General features: G+C 44.4%; 2 long non-coding RNA genes across 2 annotated transcripts; one reads left to right on the top strand and one right to left on the bottom strand.

Moving 5' to 3' along the window:
* The first annotated feature begins 1,372 nt into the window (after positions 1–1,372).
* Positions 1,373–6,412, top strand: LOC142775177 (uncharacterized). Its single transcript, XR_012886680.1, has 2 exons — positions 1,373–1,485; positions 6,175–6,412. It is a non-coding gene; the product is annotated as an uncharacterized LOC142775177 (long non-coding RNA).
* Positions 6,413–13,954: 7,542 nt separating this feature from the next.
* LOC142775176 (uncharacterized) lies at positions 13,955–16,644 on the bottom strand. The gene is made up of 2 exons (XR_012886679.1): positions 16,455–16,644; positions 13,955–16,318 (listed from the first exon to the last, which is right to left on the bottom strand). It is a non-coding gene; the product is annotated as an uncharacterized LOC142775176 (long non-coding RNA).
* Between the last annotated feature and the right edge of the window lie 1,350 nt (positions 16,645–17,994).

Here is a 17,994-nt window from a genome sequence, read left to right as displayed (position 1 = left end):
TGACACTCCTGCATTTGGGGCCAGTTCTGACCGATTATTAGTGGCAAGCATTGCCTGTGAGATATTTTAATTCAGTCTTAAAGTCAGGGTGGGCACTCACAGGAGTATTCAGGTGCAATCGACATTTTCTATAGTTGACGTAGACGGAAGGCCCCTTTGTGACATTGCAAAGGTCAAGCAAATATTGTCGGCACCAAAGAACATTTGCGGGGTTCGTCATCCCTCTTGCTCTGTTGTCAGCTGCTCTCAGGGTGGTCTTGGCTGCTTACGCCAGGAGTGCTTTTCTTTTTTCTGAGGGGGACACTCTCAAAGCACCCACAATGTTTCATTCTTCACCACCCGCGGATCCCCCTACATGAAAACAGCGCTTACGGTCATCGATGCGCGAATGCACATAGCCTCGGGCACCGTGCCACAGTGGGGCACTAGTTTCTTATTGTATATAAGCGAGCATTCCGAAATGATGCAAGATTGTTCTGAATTAATGAGCCTATAGCATTAATTACACCATGTGGTTGAGCACTTAAGATTCAATTTAGGCATTACCAGATCCTCAAAGCTACAAAAAAACAAGCAAACAAGACTTTCACTGTCCTTCAAGAATTATATAAACCACAACAAAGGCTCTCAGAAATAGATGGGGCTAGAAAGTACATTTAGTGGATTTTTAAGACGGTTTTCTGGATTATTAAGGGTCTTCTTGTGGCAGAGAAAGAACGCAACTTTGTTGTCATATGCTCTAATAGAATTAAGTGATTCACGTAGATGAGCCTGGTGGCTGCCTAAGAAAGGTGCTTTGGTGTGTTTTGTGGTATGGCAATTCAGCCACACAAGTGGAATAACCTTTTCTTTTTGTCGTTCCTTTACAGTGACAGACAGAGCTTTCAAATAAATGCTTGCATCTGCTTTCGTGCTGTCACTAGCGGAATTTACTGCAGCGTATGCATGCACAGTGCAGTCAAATGATGTAGTTAGTGTACGTGCATCTGTTGATATAGTGTAATACAGCAAGACAGTTCTAGTTGCATCGCTAGGCTCACAAAACAAAGATGGCATCGTGGTCCTTAGGCTTTACCTGTCTGTTGCACTTAATATTACCTCGTATTAAACAACCAGCCATTTCCGTAATGCGGCAGTCAGTGCTTGTGCCCTTCCTGGTTGGAAAAGTCGCGAAACGACCCCTCGTCTCATCGGTTTCTGTTCTAGCAATGCCAGTTCCCCTGGCCCCTACCAAAGCCCACCGAGAACGCCAGAGGGCATCAGGGAAACATAGAAAAGGTGAATTCAATCATAAGCCCTCAAGACTTAGTATCGTATGTTTTAGTACACATGTGAAAGTCATACACACATGCTCTGTGCCCGTTTTGTCTACAGGATGCACCATCCGCACGACAGCCAGTGCTTGGCGGACTACCCAGTGGCACTGAAAGCAGTTACACGTGGCAAGAGCGTGTTCTGCATGATGTGCCACCCAAAGTTTGCCAAGTAAGCAGGCTGCATCATTTTATTAAAACACACCAGTGAGGTCGCAACAATAAATTATAGCAGCTTCACACCAAGCCTGAGAAGAAGCGGTGCTGGGCGGCTTTCTTTGCTTCTCCTTCTGTTTCATGCATTGCTTTTTTGCACATTTCTTTTTCCCTTTGTATCTCAGTCTTTTTTTCTTCTACCATCGCTTTTTTTCTCTCTCCATATCTAACTTTTCCCTCTCTTTATCTTGTTCGTGTGTATATGTTTGTTTAACACTTGCAGCTGCTATACGCAGTAGTGGGGCTTGTCCCGATTTCTGTGGCGCATGCCCACCTGAGAAGTTTTGCATTACGAAGCACAAGTTAACAATAGCTTAAACAGCTCCACTGGAAGGGAATGAATAGAATGCATGGTGGTTTACGATGTTGATACACTCGAACCTAGATATAGCGAAATATTGGTTTTGGGAAAGTAATTTAAGAATACTCTTGCAATAGATAGTATTATGAATGTACTTTTATAACAAATCTTTGGATATAATAAACTTATTTCGGAGGCAAAGCTCCTTAGAGTGTGGGTCGTTCCCTCGTAGTATGTTGTAGTAGCCACTTCTAGTTAGATTTAAGAATGGCTCACTAGGTGGTAGGTGGCATTAGTGATTTTCGTATAGTTGACGGGCAAATAGGATAGACGGTGCTGTTATAAGCAATTCACGGCATATCCACGGAGTGAATGATGATGAGTGGGGCGAAGCTTCGTCCGTCCGATGATAGTGTGATAGTAGTGGACGAACGGACGCTTTGCCAACTTATTATCATTCACTCTGTGGATATGCTATGAATTTTTTGTATAAGATGTAACTTGGCTATAAAGAGGTTTAAGAGTAGTTTGTTCACGATAGAGCACAAGTTACCGACAGCGTAAGAAGCTTCAGTGTTAAAGCAGGCAAGATGATTGACCATAGACAAGGTAGGCAAGCACTACCACGTGACATTTTCCTGTCACCATAACCTGAATGGGCATCAGATGAAAATTGCATGCAGCTATGGTTTCTCCCAACTCCCGCTTTTGCTCCGAATTTCATTAGATAATTGCTACTACCCTGCATTACAAAATTTCATTTCACCTCTTGCGTTAGCCGAGAGCACATTTTTTTAAAAAGATACATCTAATACTAAACTGTGTATATGGAGACGAGGTGAATTGCAGGTTTGTGCAAAAACCTTTTTTTTTTTCGTTTAATGGATATTAGTAACCTCTCTTAAGAGTTTTGAAGTAAATTGAAATAGTTGCTGAAATTTATTAGCAGTGGAATGCTAGCTGCTCGAGGCAAAATTTTTGCATTCTAAAAGTTGCCGCACTTAAGTCAAAAAACTGTTTTTAAATGAAGGATGAATCTGGGATGCAAGAAATGTGCTTAAAGTGCACCTTTGCAGCAGGAAAAATTTCCCTTGGAGATGGAGACGATTTCATGGCAAAGCGGCCACCCGCTGCGGTGAAACAACTTTTTCAATGGGTTACTGGCAGCAAAAGAAGTGTTTATTTGTTTGGACAAAATTTTAAATTTGCATCGTAGCAAATCTAGACACTATAACATACATGTGCCCTGGCAAACTTTCAAGGGGTGAGTAAATGTTTGAAAATTTCAAGAAATTGAATCGCTGCTAACCGTCAGCACTGATATATCACTTCACAAAACAAAAAACAAATTTACGCAAAAAATTATAAGCTTTATACCCAAGTGCTTACCACAAGATAAAAAAAGCAGTATATTGCAACAGGCTGTATGTAATTTGGTGACGCAGACTTTGCCATCTACTAGGGCAAGGTAGCCGTGGAGCAGGCTTATCGAGTGTGCGAGAGACACTGGCTAGGACCGCAACAAAGTGGACGCTAGTGGCACGGCACAAAAACATATATTATAATGCAAGAAGGCACACACAACACAAATACAAAACACAGAAATACAAGGAACACGAGAAGCGTCTTTAAAAACTGTTCAAAGAAGCGCCTTGGTCACGCTATGGGCCTTGACTTGATGGTCGTGGCTGCGTCGCGGATCGTGGACGCTGTCAGGCAAGAAGGGCCAGGCGGGTGGTCGCAGGTTCTGCATCTGCTGGGTGCTGGAGTAAAAGACGTGCCGTGTGCAGAGTCCTTCGGGCGTTCACATCCGACAAGGTATCTCCAGCAAAGTTGCCCTCCTGAACTTTGCATCCGGCCAGGCCAATGTGTCTTCTCTCGAGCTTCTGGCTCCGTCTGCCCGACCAGCGTGGCCGGTTCTTTCTTCTTTTTCACCTGCCACGAGGGCACGTGCAACTAGGCGAAGCTGAAGATAGATGCACGTTCTCATGCGTTTTTGCTGCCACTTTGTCGTCTCTTTAGTGACGTCAAAAGACCTCATCACACCATGCTATACATGGTTAACACTATTTCCTTTATGGGCATGTGCACGCAAGCAAGACGTATGCTCATTTGCTTCTAATGCTTTGATAATGCTTTTAACCATGTGAACACTTTTTTTTTGCAAGAACTAGAATATTCTAAAAACTTTTTGATATTCAGTTACTGTTTATACACAGTTGTAAGTTGGCTCAAATGTAGGTTGAGCCCACCCCGTTTTCAAATGTGTGGAGCTGTACAGCTTTTGTTTCTGTTTGGTTTTATTTTTTTCCTCCTCTCTTTCTTTTTGTATTTTCCAATCGGTTGTCTCTTTTTCGTGTCCTTTATAATTTTTTCTTTCTTTGAACATTTATACGTGGTTTTGCCTTCGTTAGCCCAGACTGCTGCATTTAATATCATGTACTTCTTTGTCTATGCATCTTCTATCGACATGATTGCTCTGCAGGCAAGCTAATCACAAATCACATTCCTTCCTGTGGTACACGTAAATAACCACATACAATGAAGTTATTGTGCTTGCATAATGCACTTAACACCGATTAGCCTGTAAGGTGTTTTGTAATGTTCAGACAAATAACTTGAATGCCTGTGTGAAAAGGTGGATTCATGGCCGAGCTTCAGAGCTATACAGAAAAGCTAGCTTCATGCCATTGCCTTTCTTTTTTAGCTTCCACAAATCATTGCAAATGTGCCGATTATACGCAAGATAACACTATTGTTTTCAATCTCTTCAAGGGACCGACAGTGATTTCTCTTACCACAATTTTTTTTATGTTGCAACAGAAAGCTAACCTTTCGCGGTGTTTGTAACTGCAGTGGTTAATCCCAAAAGCTCATAGTTATTTTACAAGCAGTACATTTTTAGATCGGAAAGTCTCTAAACCTATGTACATCTGCCACCAACCCTTTTCTTGATTAGTTAAAGCTGTCGTCCTGCTCGCGAAGGAGTTCCTTAAACTATCCTTAACAAATTTTATTACGTGCTTTTCAACTATATTGTAAATAACCGGCTGTGACAATGAGATGACGTGGCATTACAGTGAATGCCCGTTAATTTGAACGGGGGGGAAGGGGGGTTGGGCAGCAGTCCTGTGTACTTCAATGGGGTTAAACTCCCAATAATTCGAGTGGGTCGTTATTCACAACGGTCAATTCAAACTGCAAGCCCTTGATTTTCATCGCTCCTCGCAGAACTTGGTCCAGAGTGATCACAGTATGTTGCAAAACCAAACTTAAAGCTAAATTTACTCGAGATGCAAAACAACAAAACATTTCTCAGCAGATGAGAATGCGAACACTGTGCTGGAGCTAGATATGATGCTCGTAGAATCGCGATTGAAGAAAGACTTGCAAATGCAAATTACTGATGACTTCCGATTCTAATTGCGTCAACTTTGCCATGCAAGTTCACATATTTTGGAGCATAAATGGCATCCCACGTTCGACATTAAGACTCACTGCAGACGCGAGTGCATGTCTGTGCTTATTTCTGGCTGTCACGGTCTGTTCAATTAATTGTGTTCGCTGTTAGAGCTCCGTGAACGTATTAACCTGCCACAAATCCGTAGTAGCGCCTAGATCTCAGTGATGACTACAGAGGTGGTTTATTTGTGTTCTGCCTGCGCAGTATGGTGCAATGCCCATTAATTCTAGTGGTCGCCCACTAATTCGAACACCGTTTAATTTTAGCAATTTTATAGGCTCTTTTTGAGCTCGGATTAACGAGTTTTTACTATATGCACATTTCTTTTATTTGTGCCGCACCATGTGCACCTGTGCCCAAGGGGGGGGGGGGGGGCATGTATCGGCGTCGTTACACTCTCGATACACAAGCCAAGCCAAGTCACTGAAAAGTTTCTGGAAGTGCGCTGACGAGCATGGGACGATTGCATCACACGACGGCAACTCACTACTAACACAGGCATTTTTACGCAGTACACTTTTTGTATGTAATATCTGCTTAGACAAACAAACAGTATTTCAATATTAACGAATAAATCATCAACTGTGTACAGCAGTCAGTGGTCACGTGGCCGGGTACATTGTTTCGTTCTTGTTCTTGCTGTCACAGGTCATGTTTCGCGTCGTTAAATGAATAAATAAAAATATAAATGCAAAATAAAAAAAATGACGGACAGGGTTGGTTTGAATCAATGGAACGGACCATCTGTGGAGTCATCATCTCATTTCATGTTGTGGGCGATCACCGGTCCCTTTAAGCTTTGTATTCCGCACAATTTTGCTTCTCAGCCCTTCAACTGCCATTAACCAGCACTCAGAGTACAGGTGTAAACTTTTTTCTAGGTGGCTGACCTACGAGAATGAACATGTCACCAGTGACCCATACGTCTTCTGCGATGGCTGTTTTCGATCGTACAACTACACTGCCGACAATCAGAAGTTAGGCAATTTTCGTGCAGCTGATTTCCTCGACTGGAACAATGTACTGTAATGTGTATGTGTAAGCATGTAGTACATACGAGGTTTTCTTGCTTGTATAACAGACTTATTTGTTGCATTAATAAAGTGCATAACTAATGAGCTCCAGTGTTTCTTCCTCAGTAGTGATAACCAGAAGTCATTTTTAGCATGTAGTTTTACGTGAAGCATATTCAGCTGTAGAATTTAAGTAGAATGCCCAGTTTCCTAGCCTTTTGGTCACTGTTACACGGCTTCCTTAAGTCAATAAAATTTACGAGTTTTGTGTGCCAAAACCGAAATGGACCCTTTTCATAATTCTAAAGTATGCTTTTCTAGACTGCACATTGGACTCAACTAATGACGGCACACATGCTTCCAGTAGAGAGGAGGTCCTATACTTAAGGATAACTTTTTGTGGCAATAAAGGGAAAGCAACAGGGGCGGAGCTACTGCACATGTGTTCCTCCATGAAGTAGTCCCGGTATGGCTGGTATTTCGAATAACGGCAGTGTTCGAATAATGCTACTGCATAGAATTCGCTATGTCTGCTTACACAGCCATTTGTGAGTCAAATTTGTTACAAGCTCCTTCAGTGAGTTGTCTAAATAGCTGAAGGGAGACGACTGCTCACCTAAAAACTAATATGTCTTTTTGACTGGGAGATGCACCTAAAACGTGAGACGTTTTCAAATCTGCAAAAATGCGAGATGACACTTTATAAAGCAAAACAATTATCATCTCTTAGTTCGTGCACCGTCTCTTTATAAACAGCATCCCTTAGCAAATAAAGTAATGCTTTTTTATGATTTTGACGCCGAAAAACAGACACAATTGTGGGACTATACTCTTCAGACCACTTTGCTTCTGTAGCCTTGCCTTAATTGCCACAGAAAGTTGTCCCCGAGTATAGTCGCATGTGCTGGGGCTTGTCTGCTACGCACGTTTATACCAAGAGAGTGGAGTCGGCATTATCCGTGCCACAGTGCAAGCATACTCCGCCAGAACATGCTGCTTGCAATAAGTGACCAGCCGTCATTAGTTGGGCGAACTGCGTCGCAAGAAAGCTAGATTTCCTATTATGAAAAGGGTCCATTTTTCACTGCCAAGTAATCAAATCTGTGGTCACGTCGAAAACAACCATGGTTTCGTTTGCAGCATTCACGACAAGTAGGTTACTTTTCAATTGGCACTCACTGGCTGCACGATAATTTTTATAAGTCCATTAAAAAAATTAATGAAACCATGGTCTTGAAACATCACACTTATCACGAATATTGTGGTTGAGGCTAGCAGTACATGTGCACTTTTCTTTGAAGCTTCGTTTTCAAGGAGGCTATACAGCATAATCGAAACACTGTTCACATTGCCTTTTCAATCTCTTGCCTGGTTTTGTTTCTCAGTGCACAACAAAACTACTGCAAGGAAAGGAATGTCTGTGCATCTGTACATTGGCTCTATCAAACTATCCTAAAATGCACACTGCAAGTACAGTGGCAAGGTGCCCTTTATAACGTAATTGAGTTGGCGAAAAACTGTCTTTGCTTCTCCAAGGCAACACACGCACCTGCACATGATGATTATTAATGACAACACTGTGCTTTGTAATCACTTGGCTTTCAAACCAATTATTTGTTGTGCAATTCGCATTCTACTCTACTACCACGCAATATTACATAAGCCAATGAGGCACCTCACACTACATAGAACTCGTATAGCATCTCTTTTGCAAAATGATATTCAGCATGGCTTTGCTGAAGAACACCCGCCACACACTGCTCCGGAGTTCAATTGCCACTTCTACAGGAGATTTTTTTTTTATTTCCATCTATTCTGGATTCGCTGCTAGGGGGCTGTGAAGTACTGACTGGCTTCACATGGGCTCCTGCTTTCCTGGCTTTTTAACTAGCATCACAGCTCACGACCACCCTCACTTTGGCATCCGCGTAACAGGCAAGATGACAGCGATCGGCGGACACTAGCCACCGCCAAGTGGGTCCCTGATTTCTTTAATTTCGCGAGGCCACACACCCGCCCGGCTAAGCCTAACACAGAAGGCAAGCCCATCGAGAGACGTGCTGTTAGAGCACAGCGCGTGCTGGCGACGCTCGAGTGCCTCAAGGAGCATTGCACCGGCGCCAGCTCACGCGGCGTCCAGTTTACAAGATGAGCCAAGAAGGAGAAAAAGCAACCGAAACGCACAGTGATCAGCTGGCCGATGATACGAACGCTATGCATTGGAACGCGACCGAAATGCAGAACGCAGAGATTTCTTGGCGTTATGACGAGAGCAGTGGCAGAACAATTGAACGTGATAGCGTTTGGATCATGAGAGGAAGAAAAGGCAAGAAGGACGTGGGAAAAACACGACGCCAGAAGAGAAACTTCGCAAGGAAGGAACGACAACGCAGCAACACCAATCGCACCGTCGCAGGCCTATGATGCCACCCCTACCATTTGACGACTACAAAGTCGTCTACCGCCCGCAAGCAGGCCTCGCGTTAGCAAAGTGGAATAATATCGCCATCATGCAAGCCATCGAAAGGGCCAGCGGTCTGTCACAGCAGTATTTCGGCGAGAAAGTGTGCGTACAAGTGCAACGCCAAGAAAACCTGATTATAGCAAGCACGGTGGAATGTGAAAACGCGAAAAAACTTGAAGGCATCACCAGCATACAACTTGGCGGCACTTTCTTCACCATAAACCGCAACACAAGAACGCCGGACAACGTCTCTCGCGATGTCATAAGCACACTTCTGCCCGGCACGACGGAGACAGAACTCAAGGATGGCCCTCGTGCACCAGCACGGTACACGATTCTCCACGCCCGTGTGCTTGGACAATCGTCAGCTGCAGTGATCTTTTTCCAAGGGCCGCATGTTCCCTATTACGTCCGGTTCTACAGTCTCGACTTTCGATGCAGACCGTATCGAAAATCAGTGCAATATTGTAAGACCTGCGGCAACACGGGACACCGTCAGGATGTCTGCCCTCGACCACTTCAAGACTTCTGCTCTAAATGTGGGAAGGCCAACCAGCCATCAGACCATGCGTGCGAACCCGTCTGTAAGATATGTAGAGAGGGGCATAAAACTGCAAGCAAGGATTTTAAGAAAAGGCTTAAACCCAATCCGCCCCCATTCCACATCCGACAGCAACGAATAGACTGGCTAAAAGCACGAGACTGCCGTAACAGTCCTGGGAATGAAGACTTGCGGGACCTAGGAAGCCAAACGACCAATTTGAGCAGCAGCGCTACCATCACTTCTGCACAAGGTCGATCACGGCCCATACTCCGACGAAGCTCACGATCCCCATCCCGATCACGCTCACGCTCGCCCAAAAGAGTGAGCTATGCTACCGCAGCAAGTGGTTCGAGTAGCTCCGGAGCAACAAGCAAGTGCGTGCCTTCGTCACTTGACAACGAAGCCTTCCGATCACTCCAAGATATGGTGCACAATCAAGAAAGTGCATTACAGCATCAAGCCAGTCAATTACAAAGTCAACAAGCCATTATCGACAAGCTGATACATAGCCACCAGAAACAGCAAGACAGTATGAACAAGCTTCTTAAAAAAATGTGAGGAGCAAAAGAATCTGATAGACAAGCTTCACCAGAAATGCACTACCATCCAAAAGCATGATGGACAACAGGGTGCCCTCGTTCCCTCAACAAATGTGGAATCTAGTGTCGATGCCTGATTCCAGACCTTACAAGAAACTTTAATAAGAAGCATCCATACTACCGTAGAGAATATTGTACACACAGCAATAGTGAATTTCCCCGTAAGCATAAACAACAAAATTACCACGTTTCACGCCAAAGTTGACGGACTTGCAGCGCAGCTGAACAACTTCATAGCATACGTGAAGAAGACCTACGCCACCAAAGAGCACCTCGATACTTCTCTAAGTGACATTCATCCTAACAGGAAGCGGACACGAGCGAAAGGACGAAGTGCTTCTCGTTCAGTGTCACCTACCCGTGAGCGCCAGTGGGGACCTGAACAAATTGATGATGGCAGTCCCTAATAAGAAGGCAACAAACACGCTCTCAACTCTCCGCATCTCGCAGTGGAACTGTCGTTTTTACCGTCCACGTTTTTCTACTTTGCAAGAATTTGTCAAGCAAGACCCACCCGACCTCATAGCACTCCAAGAAACAAATACACATAATGAGCGGCTACAAGCGTACAACGCCCACGTCCAAACAAATCATACAGCAATCCTTACAAGAAAGACTCTCACGGTACAAGAATTAGAACCAGTAAACACACTTCTCGAGCACACCGTGGTAGAAGTAATACCGGAAAGGAAATCGCAAAGCAGACTCATTGTTGCGAGCGTGCACAGCCCCCCAAAAGACCAACTGCCAGAATTTGACCTTCTGGTTCGAGAACTGAAGAAAGGCGCTGATGGCCATCAAGTTGAGGGACTTTAATGCCCCTCGCACGGCTTGGGGCTACCATACCACAACAAAGAAAGGTGCCCGAGTAGACGACACGGCTCAGCAGCACAGACTGTCTTTGTGGAACGATGCACTCCAGACAACAAGAGGAGGGAATAGTGTCTCCAGAGACACAAACTCCAATCTCACGTTCACGTTAAATGTGCATTCAGCGGAGTGGAGCTGTCTCAGAGAAACCCTGGGAAGCGACCACCACATTATTCAATTAACCGTAGCTCATACACGCAAGCCCAGGAGGATTGGCACGGCCCAAATAACAGAGTGGGGTTCATTCCGGGGAGCTCTAAGTGTTGAGATTACCATCGATGACGTAGACGATTGGGTGAGGAAGGTCCTGGACATTGCGGACGAACACACCAAAAGAATACAGCTGAGTGAGGACTCACCAGCCGTTGACACGCACCTCCTTCATCTCTGGGAAGCAAGAAGATCTCTTCTCAGGAGATGGAAGAGGCAGAAGCTAAATAAGAAACTCAAGAAAAGAATCGCCCTGCTCACTGAAAAGCGCAGGAATATGCAGAGAGGTTAGGAAGACAGAACTGGTCTGCATTTTGCGACGCACTACAGGGAACTTTAAGCACAAAGAAAACGTGGCACATTCTGCGCGCTCTACTCGATACTCGACAACAGCCCTACAAGGACAGAGCAGCGCCAAAATATTTGCAGGCTGATACACAACTACGCCGGATCAGAGGAGGACCTCCTTCGAGAGCTCTAGAAGAAGCTGTCTGGAGACGTACCCATAACCTTGACGGCACACGACAAAGCCTACAACGTAAAACCAAACCTTGAACTTGATAAACCATTTACCTTGGCAGAACTAGGTGTAGCACTAGCTACACTCACTGAAAACACCAGCCCAGGGAAGGTTCACATTATGAACAAGCATCTCCGCAACCTTCCTCAACAGGCCACCGATGCCCTACTCCAGTATCTCAATGCTTGCTGGGAGAGTGGTGAGATACCGGCTACCTGGAAACATTCGATGATTACTATGATCTCGAAACCCAACAAGCCCCTCAGCATCGAAAACCTGCGCCCCATTTCTCTTACCTCGTGTGTAGGGAAACTATTCGAGCACATGGTGCACAACAGGCTAACCCGATACCTGGAAGACAAGGGTTATTTTTCTAACACAATGTTCGGATTCAGGCAACACCTATCCACGCAAGACATCTTCCTTTTGCTCAAGGAAGACCTCATCGATCACCTCACCACCAGAAGCAAATCTTCAATTGTAGCAATTGATATAAAGGGAGCTTTCGACCACGTCAGCCACTACGCAATCCTCTGCAATCTTGAACATCTGGACTGCGGGCCTCGGTTATACAACTACGTGAGAAATTTCCTCAAGCATCGCACGACCACAGTGGGAATTTACAACCTTCGCAGCGACACCTTCTGACAACCGAACAGAGGTACTCCACAGGGTTCGGTCATTTCGCCGTTGCTTTTCAACGTTGCATTGATCAGGTTACCCAGCCTTCTCGATGCTATACAAGACCTGCGACATGCCTTTTATGTGGACGACATTACGTTATGGACAAGGGCCTCAAATACCGGAATGCAAGAAATGCACTTACAAGAAGCAGTAGATATCATCGAGAGGTACTTGAAAAAATGTGGCCTTGAATGTGCTCCCGAAAAGTCAGAACACCTCATCCTGAAGTGTAGAACGAGAGGGCGGCCTTCCACAAACATTGAACCTGATCCCAGCGTCCCCGTCAACGGAAAGCCCATCTAGAAAATGGAAACATTTAAGTACTGGGGCTCTACATCCACAAAGATGGGTCAGGTGCGGCCACACTCCCTCAACTACAGCGCACGCTATCTCAACTAACGCATCTCGTCAGGCGAATCACGAACCGTAGAAGCGGCCTTAAAGAGTAAGACACGCTGCGCGTTGTGCAAGCTCTCCTCAGCAGTCGAATAACCTATGGCACTCCATACCTCGCCCTGAAGAACGCAGACGTAGAGAAGCTGAGCATCATGTTTCGTAAGGCCACCAAAATTGCTTTAGGGCTCCCATTCACGGCTTCCACTGCGAAACTACTGAAAATGGGCATGCACAATACCTGCCGCGAACTAGCCGAAGCCCACAGGGCTAGCCAGCTAGAACGACTGAAGCTGTCGCCCACTGGAAGATCAGCGTTACAATGACTGAACTATAGTGAAACCTTTATAGGCGATACAGACATGGACTGAAAACAATGGATTCCGCCAAACATCCGCGAATCTTTCTGTATTGCACGAATCCCCCGCAATATGCACCCCACACATCAGAAGGAAAGAATGCATGCACGAGTGAATGCTCTACGACGAAATCACAGCCAAGATCCAGACACCAGATATACAGACGCAGCCAAGTATCCTGGTAGAGATGCCTACGCTTTGAGCGTCGTTGATACTCGGGGTGTATAGCTCGCATCTGCCACAGTATGCACCCGAAGCCCAGAAACTGCAGAGGAGGTGGCAATTGCCCTAGCTATCACAATGTGCTTGGATGCAGCTGTGGTATTTACAGACTCTTAAGCAGCCATGCGAAACTACAGCAAAGGTCGTGTGTCTACCCATGTAATTCAGATATTGAAGCGCCGAAGCACTTTGATGCCGTTCACCTGTGTGACATGGGTTCCTGGGCACGAAGGGCTGGAGGGAAACGAGGCGGCTCATGCCGCGGCCCGCGATCACGCCTACCGGGCCACCCCTTCCCGCTTTCTTGACACCAGGACTGTGTCCGTGGAGGCTGAGTCGTTACCTAAGACTTACTCTGCAATACTGCAACACCATAGGCTGGCATGCAGAGAGTATCCGCCACCACACTCGAAGCTCAACAGAGGACAGCACTATACTGAGAAGACTGCAGAGCAACACGTACACACATGGCATACTAATGCACCGGTTGTACCCAACATTACACGAATATGTTTGCCCTATTTGCGCCGTACATAACAAGTTGGCCCACCTGACCCTCGAGTGTCCATGCAATAAAAATACAGATCTATCACCTCCACCGAACGCCATTGATGCTGGTAAAGAAAACAAACACCTCAAAAAACATGGGAGGCCAAGCTCGCCTTGGAGGACATGGACCAACAACGACGTCTCGTCTCCAGGGCCAAGGAGGCAGCGAAGGCCAGATGGTTCCTGGAATAAGGAGACCTCCCACCTAAGGTGAATGCGGAACCCACAACGCTACACCGTTTCGAAAATAAACGTTTATTCCTCCTTCTTCCTCCATCTACTCTGAATTTTAGCTCGCATACGATTTTTCACTCAACCAACAACGCCGACACCAAGATTTCTACAAAAACAAGCTCTTCAAAGCTATGGCATAAAAAAAATGTAGAAAGCAGATGAACTGATACTAAAACAAAGCAGTATAGATGGCCGCCCCTGGCCGTCTCGTCTCATAATATTGGGGATGCCTGCAGTTCTGAATTTTTCTGCCCTGCAATGCTAAATTGAGTACTTCAGAATTGTGCAATGTCACAACGTGTCGACAGGGTAGGCACTACTTTTAATTCTCAACCGTGAGCCCGTATCATAGGTAATATGTATTTAGGTGATGGGCCTAGAAAATATTTCAGGCTTGCTACATTTATTGTTAGAGTTAAGTTACACAGTTACTACAGCTAGAATTTATCGTTGCAGGTAATGACCGGTCTGCTGAGTATGCAGCGAACATGTATGCTAAAGGAACACTTATTAGATGTGTGCTTACAGATCGAAAAAGGCCCAATTCAAAGAAAATAAACGTTAGGCATGCATTGTACAATTTTGTTGTTTGTACATCTTTGTTGGTGCTCTTACAGTACACTATCTGCTCAGTACTGAGCACAATCCCTTTTTTGCATAGACATATCAATAGAACTTGAGCACTCTCTTGCAAGCAAGCACTCCTGAAATCAATTGGTGGTACATGATGTGAATCTGTCCAAATAGTGGATCAATAAAGGTCACATTTATTACACACTTGTTATTGTGTTTAGTTTTTCAGTATATTTGTGCTTGAAAGCTGAAGTTGTTTCTCCCTGCTACTTTTAGAGGTTAGGACTTGAAATACGTACTATCTCATAGTGTGGCTGTGGATAAGTCAAGATCACGTATGTTTCAACTACCTGTGCGATTTCCTAGATTTTTTTTTCATGACCATAGTGCACAGAATTTCACTTCGTAGTGGTAGACACAATAGTTATGACAACTTAATTCAAACAGAAGCAGATGTGCTCAAAGGAATCTGGGACGTTTCTCTGCTAATGAAAAAAAAAACAGTACCACATGCAATGAACACAATCTTGCTCTTCACGACAGCATTCAGGTCTTTGAGAAAGCTGTGCTGCAAGTGCTCATCACCTTTATGATTTATTATTTTAGGAGCCCATTGAACATATGTGCAAAGCTAAAGCAATTGAGTGTAGCCTTATGAGCTTTGGCACATCTTTTTGTAAACTTGTATGAGCTAAACACAGTTAATTAAGGCAGAACAGTTCTGGGTGTTGTTCGTAAAGTGTCACAAGGAACAACTAAATGTCGGAAAGCCTGTTAATGCCCCTCACTGCGGGGGTGTTCATTTCCCAATTAATAATTTCTGACAATTCACATGCCAACTATGAAGTGATCGTGAGTCGTACAGTAGTGGGCAAATTTAGATTGATTCTGGCTTCCACCGGTTCAGACAAATGACATTGTAGCCTCACAGGAGACAAGACTGTTTGTCGAAACATTTGCTCTGACGCCTCATGCTAGAGATTTTTCATATTTTCAAGCTTCCATCTTTTAAGGGTCAGTTTAGTTCACCTGCACCTATCGGAAAAGTTCATAGCTGTGCACGAGAAGTTCAGAATTTGTGCAGCACGAGTTCAGCAGTGCGGCATCACAAGTGAATGATAAGGTGCCAACAAGGCGGAATCCTTATTTTTGTTCGCTTAATTTAATGAGGTGCAAACATCTTGGCAAAGCACGCCGCACTTGTAGAGGTGGTTACAGTACCTACGTCTAATGCTATGTTGTTTGTTAAGCTGTGTGTGCGGCTGCACCAAACCAGTGCCGTCAGAGCAGAAGGTACAGGAAAGTCATGAACTAGTTTTGGTGCTGTACCTCTCCTGCGCTTTTTGAAATAAATAGCACAGTTTAGAAGATGCCGTTGCTGCGCCACTGAATTGAATGGCTAGGTGCAGCACTTTCTAAAATAAATCATGTGGTGCAGGCGAATCGAACAAACCATTAAGCACACAAGCGTCTTAGCGTTTCACCCCCATCGAAATATGGCCACTGTGGCTGGGATCAAACAGTGTGCTGTTGAGCTCAGCAGTGCCACACAATCTAACTAATAGTGTTACAGTTGCAACATTATTGAAGTGTAGATTTCATGCCACGGGAGACAGCCAATACTTGTGGCCAATCTAAAGCACCCCTCCACGATATGCGCGGTAAAACATTCACAAATACAGCATTGCATGTGTGAGGTTGAAGATGACCTGTTGTAGTGGATATTCAGATGTTTCAACGTGCTTGCAGAGTAAACATTTGGGGGTAGTCATGCTGTCATTGCATGGCAGTCTGAAAAAACAAGTAACATCACCAGATATCAATGCATGAAATCAATGCATAATCAATGGATGAAATTTTCCAAAGTAAACAAATAAACTCAGTTAACTAGTAAACAACAGTATTTTATACATATATGTAATGGTACCTCATAACACGTGTATCACTCAGGGCTGCCTCTTCACAAGGCATGTCATGTAGCAGGTTCCTTGCCCATTGTACACAGCTGCTTCCATGTCAGGTGGGCCAGGAGGCTGTGGCAGAAAAAAAAAGTATTTCTCATTTATGTGAAGCTTTCTTTGTCACACTATAGCAAAACCAGACCCATAATTATGTGATGATTCTGTGATGTATAAATTATGTGATATTATGTGATGTATAAATACACCAATACAAAAGGTGTAAACAATTTTTTTCTTCGAAAGAACAAAATGTGGGTGATTATAATGTTAAACTATCCCTCCTTGCTTCGTTTTGAAATAGTCGTTAGGTGTATATTGAACTGAATTGAGTTTAATGTGCAACAATGTTGCGAGAAAACAAGACAAAAAAGCTGCACTGAGCAGCTTATAGGGAACCTTGAGCGAATATTGGTTTAAACAGTTTCTGTCTTGCACACAGCACCAGCTTGTTACGCGAGGCAACAAATAACATGAAAATGGCTCATCGCGTAATGACCACTTATGCACGACCACGTAAAAAATAAGAGCATAAACTATTTTCGATTCGGCATATTGTTTGCCATTGGTTCTTTGGCATTTCGAATTTTCTGTGTGCCACAAAATTGCCTGCTTGTTGTATGACGTCACGAAGCCGGAGAGAATCTTCTTCTAAATGTAATTCTAGTAAGCTAGCTGCCAATCACACAAGCAGCGGCTACATATAGCAGCTGGCGAGATGGATTATAAGTTTAATAAAATATTTTCACAAGCAGCAGTGCATAGTAGTTTGTGAGCGCATACATATCTGTGAGCTCATACTTGCTGAGAGACAGGGGAATAGCGAGAAATTAAGCAGCGCTGCATGCGTGTGCTTATTTGCTGTCCGAAATGTATTTTGAGCTGTAAAGGACAATTCAAGTTGAGTGAAAACCAACTAGCCCGATTCCTAACTAAGCCTCCATAGCGCAAAAAACCACGGTATTTAACCTTCTCCCTGGTCTGGTGGGTGAAGTTGTGGGCAAGCTTAAAAGCTGAGCTTCCTACAGAGCTCGAGTCCACTGCTTTATTCGTGGCTACTTTGCAAGCTGCCGCTATGACTCCAAGTTACTATAAGCAAGGCCGATCAGGTTCATCATAGACTAAAGCGGAAATAATTTTTGACCTTTCAGTACGAAAAAACTTAAATATCAGAAACGATTCATCACACTCATCGGCTCACAACAGCTTCGACAGAGAAGCAGTGATGGCATATCCTTTTCGAAGACAATTATTTTCCAGAAGCAGTAAATACTTTGACCGGTCTATACACAGTTTGCTCGTTCCCATCCGTAACTGCATCAACAAGTCACAGCAGAATAAAAGCATGAACAGGTGATGTAATATTATAGGACCCCTGTTCAAAGCTTGCCTGTTCGGCAATACTACCGGGCAAGACACAAAAGCGTCACATTGGCGACCCGCACCACAAAGAGCTTACAAGAAAAATTATCACAGCTGAAATGTTGGCGAAAGTTCGCTCTATTGTAA

This window comes from Rhipicephalus microplus, chromosome X, assembly GCF_043290135.1.
Source record: "Rhipicephalus microplus isolate Deutch F79 chromosome X, USDA_Rmic, whole genome shotgun sequence".
Taxonomy (NCBI): domain Eukaryota; kingdom Metazoa; phylum Arthropoda; class Arachnida; order Ixodida; family Ixodidae; genus Rhipicephalus; species Rhipicephalus microplus.
This window is presented reverse-complemented; position numbering and strand designations above follow the sequence as displayed.